The following is a 7,194-nucleotide window of genomic DNA, read 5'->3' on the forward strand; positions in this document are numbered from 1 at the left end:
GTGAAAAATGAAGCCAAAGGTGGAGGTGGTGGCCGGCCAAGGAGTTTTTATAGAGGGAGAGGGGTGGCTGCCTCCTTTTTTGATTGGCCAAGGAAGGTGGCTGCCCAAATGATTGGGTTATTTGGGAGGCAAGTCTTGTAGAGGAAGAAAAATGGAGAGGCATGGCTGGCCGAAATTGCCATGCATACACAATTTGGCCGGCTCCATTCTTGCCAAACACAAGTGAACAATGTGAGGGAGAGGCACAACATCCATGTGAATAGATATAGGCATGATGTTGAGGAGATAATGTCAATGAGTAACTTTGATGATGATAAGAATAGAGTAGATACATGTAGATAAAAAAGAAGTGTGAGGTGGTATGTACTATAGGATAATTGTTACCACTTTGGTTGTGGCAAACATAAGCTGAAATATAGACCCAAAGGTATAGCATATGCTTAGAAGTTTTTATTTGAATTCAATTTTTAAAGGATTGGGATTCACCACATGCAACAATGCATGAGCATGTCTAGATAGATGAGATGGTGATGGTGGTTTAGTTAATGATAGAGCAGGGTTAAGAGAGATGGTGAGTGAAGTAACCATGTACTCACAAGGATGAATATGGTGGCAGAAATCACCAAATTCATGAGGTCAAGGTGATGATGGAAAAGAATAGATGATTGAGATGGGTATGATGAATATAAGTTGCTCTACAAATGAGAGGTCAATTGGGAGTGGTTTGAAAGTATCAAATGATCATCCATTTGATCCGGAATTGGAGGATGAAGGAACATTATTGGGTAGATCAGAGATGTACATAAGATCTGCAAGCGTTGCCATATGAAAAAGGATGCATTTGAAAAGTATTTAAAACACCTCAATTGTCTAGTGATAATTGGGAATGAACTCAAGTGGAATGAAATTTTGAAGATGTTGAGAGAAAACTAGTTGGAGCATAGAAGTTCAAAATATTCTACTTACTTTCTCAAGTAAAGTACAGTTTTTCTCAAATGTAAAAATAAGCAAGAGGGAAAACAAGCGATGGTATAGGTACCATAAACAAGCCTTTTGTTAAAAAAGAAGGCAAGATAGAAAATAATGTTTTTTAGAAATCAGTACTAGGTAGAAATGGGATGAGAAAACAAAACCCATTTCAATTCCTTGTTTTCCTTGAAGAAACATCTTGAAAAGATTTAGTAAAACTAGAAGTAGTTTTGTGATCAAAACTAGAGAAGGAAAACAATAGGGTTTTTGAGGAGGAAAAACTAATTTAGGGAGGAGTGTTCTCAAGGGTAGATGATGGCTACAAAATGTACCCATCATTCTCACTCTTGGTTTTGTGAAGATTAAACTTGAATAAAAACAAGAGGTAAAATTGAAGGGAGTGATCTAGTGTTGAATCATTGAATAGGATACACGATCAAGTTGAATATATGAGCTGCAAGGATTGACTGAGACATGCAAGACGTGGAGGTTGAAGAGGGTGTTGCATAGATGGGATCCATGCACTGCAATCACCAATAACAGTTGTGAGTGCTTAAAGATCAATTGCCAAAGTCTGGACATCTTAAGCCTATCAACACAAATGGTCGACATGGCCTCAAAACCAACAAGGATGAGTGGGTATAAGAGAGGGATGTAGCTAGGGGTAGACGATCCCAAGTTTTAAACTAAGGATGATTGAACTATCTTGTACCACAAAGAGAAACATCAAGATGGCACACTCATGTTGCCATCAAAAGAAGAGTTTGATGTAATAAAAAGGAAAACAATTTTTCCTAAGTCACACATGTGTTTTATTTGGTGAGTTGCTGGTTTAACCACTAGAGGTGTTATTCTTTGAGGTGGCTCGAGACAAAACTCAACAAGCAATCAAGACAATACATCTACCAATAGATCAAGGCAATTCATCACAACAAACAGATCAAGGCAATTCATCTAATTAGTCTTTAGAAAATTAAGATGAATTGCCTTGATCTGTCTGTTAAGATGAATTGCTTTGATCTGTTGGTAGATGTATTGTCTTGTTTTTCTTGTTGAGTTTTGTCTTGAGCCACCTCTTAGAACAACACCTCTAGTGGTAAAACCAACAACTCACCTAATAAAACACATGTGTTTCCTAGGAAAAGTTGTTTTCCTTTTTACTACATCAAACTCTTCCCCTGATGGCAACCTGAGTGTGCCTTCTTGATTTTTCTCCTTGTGGTACAACCTAGCTCAATCATCCTAAATTCAAAACTTGGGATCATCTTCCCCTAGCTACATCCCTCTCTTATACCCACTCATCCTTGTTGGTTTTGAGGCCATGTCGACCATCTGTGTTGACAGGCTTAAAATGTCTAGACTTTGGTAATTGATCTCTAAGCACCCACAACTGTTATTGTTGACTTCAATGCATGGATCTCATCTATGCAACACCCTCTTCAACCTCCACGTCTTGCATGTCTCAGTCTATCCTTGCAGCTCATATATTCAACTTGATCTTGTACCCTATTCAATGATTCAACACTAGATCACTTCCTTCAATTTTACCTCTTGTTTTTATTCAAGTTTAATCTTCACAAAACCAAGAGTGGGAATGGTGGGTACATTTTGTAGCCATCATCTACCCTTGAGAACACTTCTCCCTAAATTAGTTTTCTCTCTCAAAAATCCTATTGTTTTTCCTTCTCTAGTTTTGATCACAAAACTACTTCTAAGTCTTATTAAATCTTTTCAAGATAATTCTTCAAAGAAAACAAGAAACTGAAATGGGTTTTGTTTCTCATCCCATTTCTACCAAGTGCTGATTTCTAAAACATTATTTTCTATCTTGCCTTATTTTTTAACAAAAGGCTTGTTTATGGTACCTATACCATTTCTTGATTACTTTAAATTTGAGAAAACTCTACTTCACTTGAGAAAGTAAGTAGAACATTTTGAACTTCTATGTTCCAACTAGTTCTCTCAACATTTTCAAACTCCATTCCACTTGAGTTCATTCCCAATTGTCCTTAGACAATTGAGGTGTTTCAAATACTTTTCAATTGAGTTCTATTTCAAATGACAACTCTTGCACATCTTGTGTATCTCTCTGATCTACCACATTGAATCCCCTCCATTCTCCAATTCTTGATCAAATGGATGACCATTTGATACTTTCCAATCAATCCCAATCGACCTCTTATTTGAAGAGCAACTTATATTTCATCATACATACCTCACTCCTCCATTTCTTTCCATCATCACCTTGACCTCATGAATTGATGATTTATGTCAATATATTCATCCTTGTGAGTATATGGTTACTTCACTCCCCATCTCTCTTAGCCTTGCTCTACCATTATCTAAACCATCATCACCACCATCAACTCTTGGCCAAATTGACAATTTGATCAAAGTACTTTATTTCTCAACATGGGCACCAATGTTTATTGTCACCTCTTTCCCAAATTTGAATACATACCCAAGCCACTTTTGGCTAATCATCCCCTACACTCAACTTTGGCCGACATGCATGAAATGGTATTGCACTTTGCTTGTCCTATTGTAATATCAAGAAGTAGCCGGCCATGCCAAGCTCTTGGCATGCATGAGCTGAAATTTCTTCATCTCCACTTTCTTCTCTTACAAGCCTTTCCTCCCACCTAACCCAATCACTAAATGAGCAGCCTCCCAACCAGCCCAAGCAATGAGGAGGCAGCCAACCATCCTCCCTCTATAAAAGGAGCTTGGCCGGCCACCCCCTCCTCCTTTGCTTCTCATTTTTGACTCTCCACTCCTTCCACCACTCACTCACACCCCTCTCCTACCTCTCCCCCACGAAATCCTGCTCCACCTAGCTACCATGGCCGGCCATGGCCATGGAAAGGCACCTAGATGAAGCTCCCCTCCTCCATCAAGCTCATCCTCACCATGAGAGCATCCCTCTCACTCTCTTCTCCCCTAACCCTAGTTGAATCCAGCCCTATTTCTCCTTTCTCCTCTCACAAGATTGGATCTTGATGTAGGTGCATGTTGGTCCAAGCATGGAGAAGGTTGAGCTATCCTCAGATCTGAAGCTCTTGACCAAAGTTCGTCCAAAATCTTGCTGTAATTTCTGCTATCTTGCTGTTTCAGATTCTGGTACGATCTTGTAAAATCCGCCAAATCTCGTGTGCAGATCCAAATCGAATGATTCAAAGTTCCGCAGATAGGTATTGAAAAGGTCTACAACTTTGCGTTGGTCTCATCCTCAAATTCGTTACGGATTTTGCATGGTAAATAAAGTTCTGCAAACATGCAGAATCACTGTTTGTTAGATTTCTTCCGTTTTACAAAACCTTTTTGAGCAAACTCAACTGTGGGTGAAAGCCCTCTCCAATACCTTCATTTTGGCGTTAGTTTCACTTCAAATGACCTCCTGAAATTGAAATGGTTCACAGATGAAGATCTGGTCAGATCTGACTTTGTCGAATTAAACCAGGAGCTTGGAAGCGAATTTTTGAATGGAACCAATTGGGTAAGAACCAACTATTCAATAACTTTCAGATGCCGCTGACCTCATATTTTTATGATTTGTGTATGATGTTTGATGAATTAAACTTGTTCTGTGTGTTCTGCAGACATGGCTGTTAGCTTTTAAATCATCAAAAATCCATTTTTGAACCTAATTGTGTGATTCCAATTCTGTAGGATTACTGAATGTTTTCTTAATCATCTAAAATAAGATTCAAACCTTTATCTGTTCTGCAACTCCATAGTTAAAGCAAATGGTGAAAGCATGCAGTAAACTTGTAAATCCAATTGTGAGAGTTTCAGAAACAATTTGAACCCAAATCCAATTGTGTGTGAATCTCTGTTTAAATATCTTTCGAATGCCAGTGGCCTCACATTTTTAGGATTTTTCTATGATTTATGGCTTACAGATCTTGTTTTCTGTACAGTCAGATTCAAAGAAATTCCTAAAATTGTAGGTTTAATATTTTTGGGTGATTCCAATTGGGTTAGTCTTGTATTAGTACTGGCTATATAGGAAAAATATTATTAGTCTCTGTTAATACATATTTGTTGCTGTTAGTAATGTTTATGTGTGACATGCATTGTTGAAGCAAAACTTTTTGGTTTATTTAAAACCCTTGACCAACTCTTTTTAGTAGAGATGGGCAACCTTTGTTTTATGCTTGCAAAACAAAACCTCTGCAATTTAACTTTAGCTCTTTTGTTTTGCTTAAGTCTTCAAATGGTGGGGCATATCATTTGCTCTTATTCTTGTGTAGTGTTATGTAAGCTTCTTAAAATAGGGAGAATGATTGCCCGCTTTTCCAAAAATGTTTCAAATTATAATGTGAATGTTTTTGTTGCCAAACTAATGCACTTGTCATCTTTATGATGTTATCTACCAGGGGATATTTGGTTTATACCATGGTGATAACCGAGAGAGGCAATTGCTAAGTTGTGATGCACTCATACCTTTACTAGGTAATTAAATGGGGTTTTCTAAATTAAAACTCTTAAAAATTGTTTTGTGGTGTCTATAGGTCTTTAGTATGTTATACCTTGGCTGCATGGTTAGTTGTTGATTGTTGAATGTTGTCTTGTTGATGCAATGTGATTGATTGTGTTCCTTTTATATTTTCCGGCGATAGATGCGAACAATTCCGGAGAAGAAGAAGAAGTGGAATCGGATGAGATGATTACTTATATTGTTGGAATTCTTATATTGATGGAGTTGAAGAAGTACAGGGACAAATAAGCCAAGGCAAGCCATCTTTTGACCTCTGATTTGGTGTCTAGTTGGATGTCATTTGTTGATGTCCAAAGCACCTTGGTTCTATGTGTGTTGTTCTCCTTATTATTGTCATATATGTATGGTTGCTAGTGGAGTACTCCCTAGTGGTGATACTCCACTATTGTCTTTGTGATTATGGGATGCATGGTATCATGGACATGCTATTCCTCTTGGTTATCTTCTATGCTCGACTTGAGCATGTTCCATCTCAAGATAATGAATTACACTACACCCACCACTTTTGTAGTATAGAGGTATCAATGTCATGATCTTGGTGTATTCTCAACTTGAGAGGAGTATGCCGTGTACCCATTGGAGAGTATGTTGGATAGTGATAATCCACTATCAAAGTTGTATATTTAGCACCACAAATCTGAAAGTATAATCCTCCTTGTGTGGTCATAGTACATGCTTACCTTAAGCAAGTATGATCCACTCCATTACTCCTTTTCACACCATCTATGGCGTGATGACTCTCATCTCGGCCGTAGTGCAATAGTAGTTCAACTCATGAAACTTTAGGTTGGGAACCCCTCAAGGCTTACCTTGTTGTAAATGTTTTATGAAAACCTTGGGTGAGTTGGACTTACCCAAGTGTGTGTTTATGAAAGGAAAGGATCTTGGCAAAGATGGTTGGAAAGAAAATCTTGTTTTCGAAAACTTTGGCGTCTAAGTATTCACCCGTGACAATTAACCCGCGCAACCACATTACCCTGGAGTGGGACGGGGCTTAGCTCGTAGTTTGTTCTTCTTAACATGGGACACCGCACAACTATATAAGGGTAAGGTTACCCCTGAATCCGGATTGTCGTTGGTGGAGACAATAGTATAACGGGAGGCCTTTGGGGCTGACCCGTCCGGAAGACACTATGGGTCTCCTGGCTTGGCGGTGGAGCCACGCTCAAAGTGAGGTGAGCTGCCACGGTGCCGGGGAGGAACATACTCCATAGGGTAGGATCCCGTGCTAAGACGAATAGGCGAAAGGCTATGTCCGAGTTTTTGTCATGGCATAGTTGATATGCGGGGATGATGCCCACATGATGAACTCGCGGATCTTGTGGGGAAAGTGTGCAAACTCTGCAGAGTCAAATCTATTCGAATAGTCGTGTCCGCGGTCATGGACGGTTGGAATGGCTGTTGCTTAGCCTGATGAGTTTTGTTTTACAAAATTGTTTGACAAAGGAAAGGAAAGAACTTGTTTTGAAGTACTAGAAGGGTACGGGAAAGGATGTGTCGACCATATGGAGATGGTCGGGAAGGATAAATAAAATTGGGTTACCCCATCCTAGTGTTTTATGTTGTGGAACTCTTTTGAAGTAACTTCTTCAACAAAGATATAGAGATGTCATAGGAACTCTTTTGAAGTATCTTCTTCAACAAAGATATAGAGATGTCATATGATCTTCTTAGTGTCCCCTTCAACTGTGATGTTGGGATGCTACATCCACAAGAGAAACTAT

At 38.9% G+C, this 7,194-nt stretch overlaps 1 long non-coding RNA gene across 2 annotated transcripts; it reads left to right on the forward strand.

Moving 5' to 3' along the window:
• The first annotated feature begins 3,696 nt into the window (after nt 1–3,696).
• On the forward strand, nt 3,697–5,797 carry LOC139833290 (uncharacterized). 2 transcript variants are annotated; one of them, XR_011748724.1, is made up of 5 exons: nt 3,697–4,037; nt 4,127–4,223; nt 4,389–4,465; nt 5,349–5,424; nt 5,592–5,797. It is a non-coding gene; the product is annotated as an uncharacterized lncRNA (long non-coding RNA). The 2 variants fall into 2 exon arrangements; XR_011748725.1 differs by lacking the exon at nt 5,349–5,424 and having other exon boundaries at nt 3,699–4,037.
• Nucleotides 5,798–7,194: the final 1,397 nt, after the last annotated feature.

The sequence above is a fragment of the Lolium perenne genome, chromosome 7 (genome assembly GCF_019359855.2).
Source record: "Lolium perenne isolate Kyuss_39 chromosome 7, Kyuss_2.0, whole genome shotgun sequence".
NCBI lineage: Eukaryota > Viridiplantae > Streptophyta > Magnoliopsida > Poales > Poaceae > Lolium > Lolium perenne.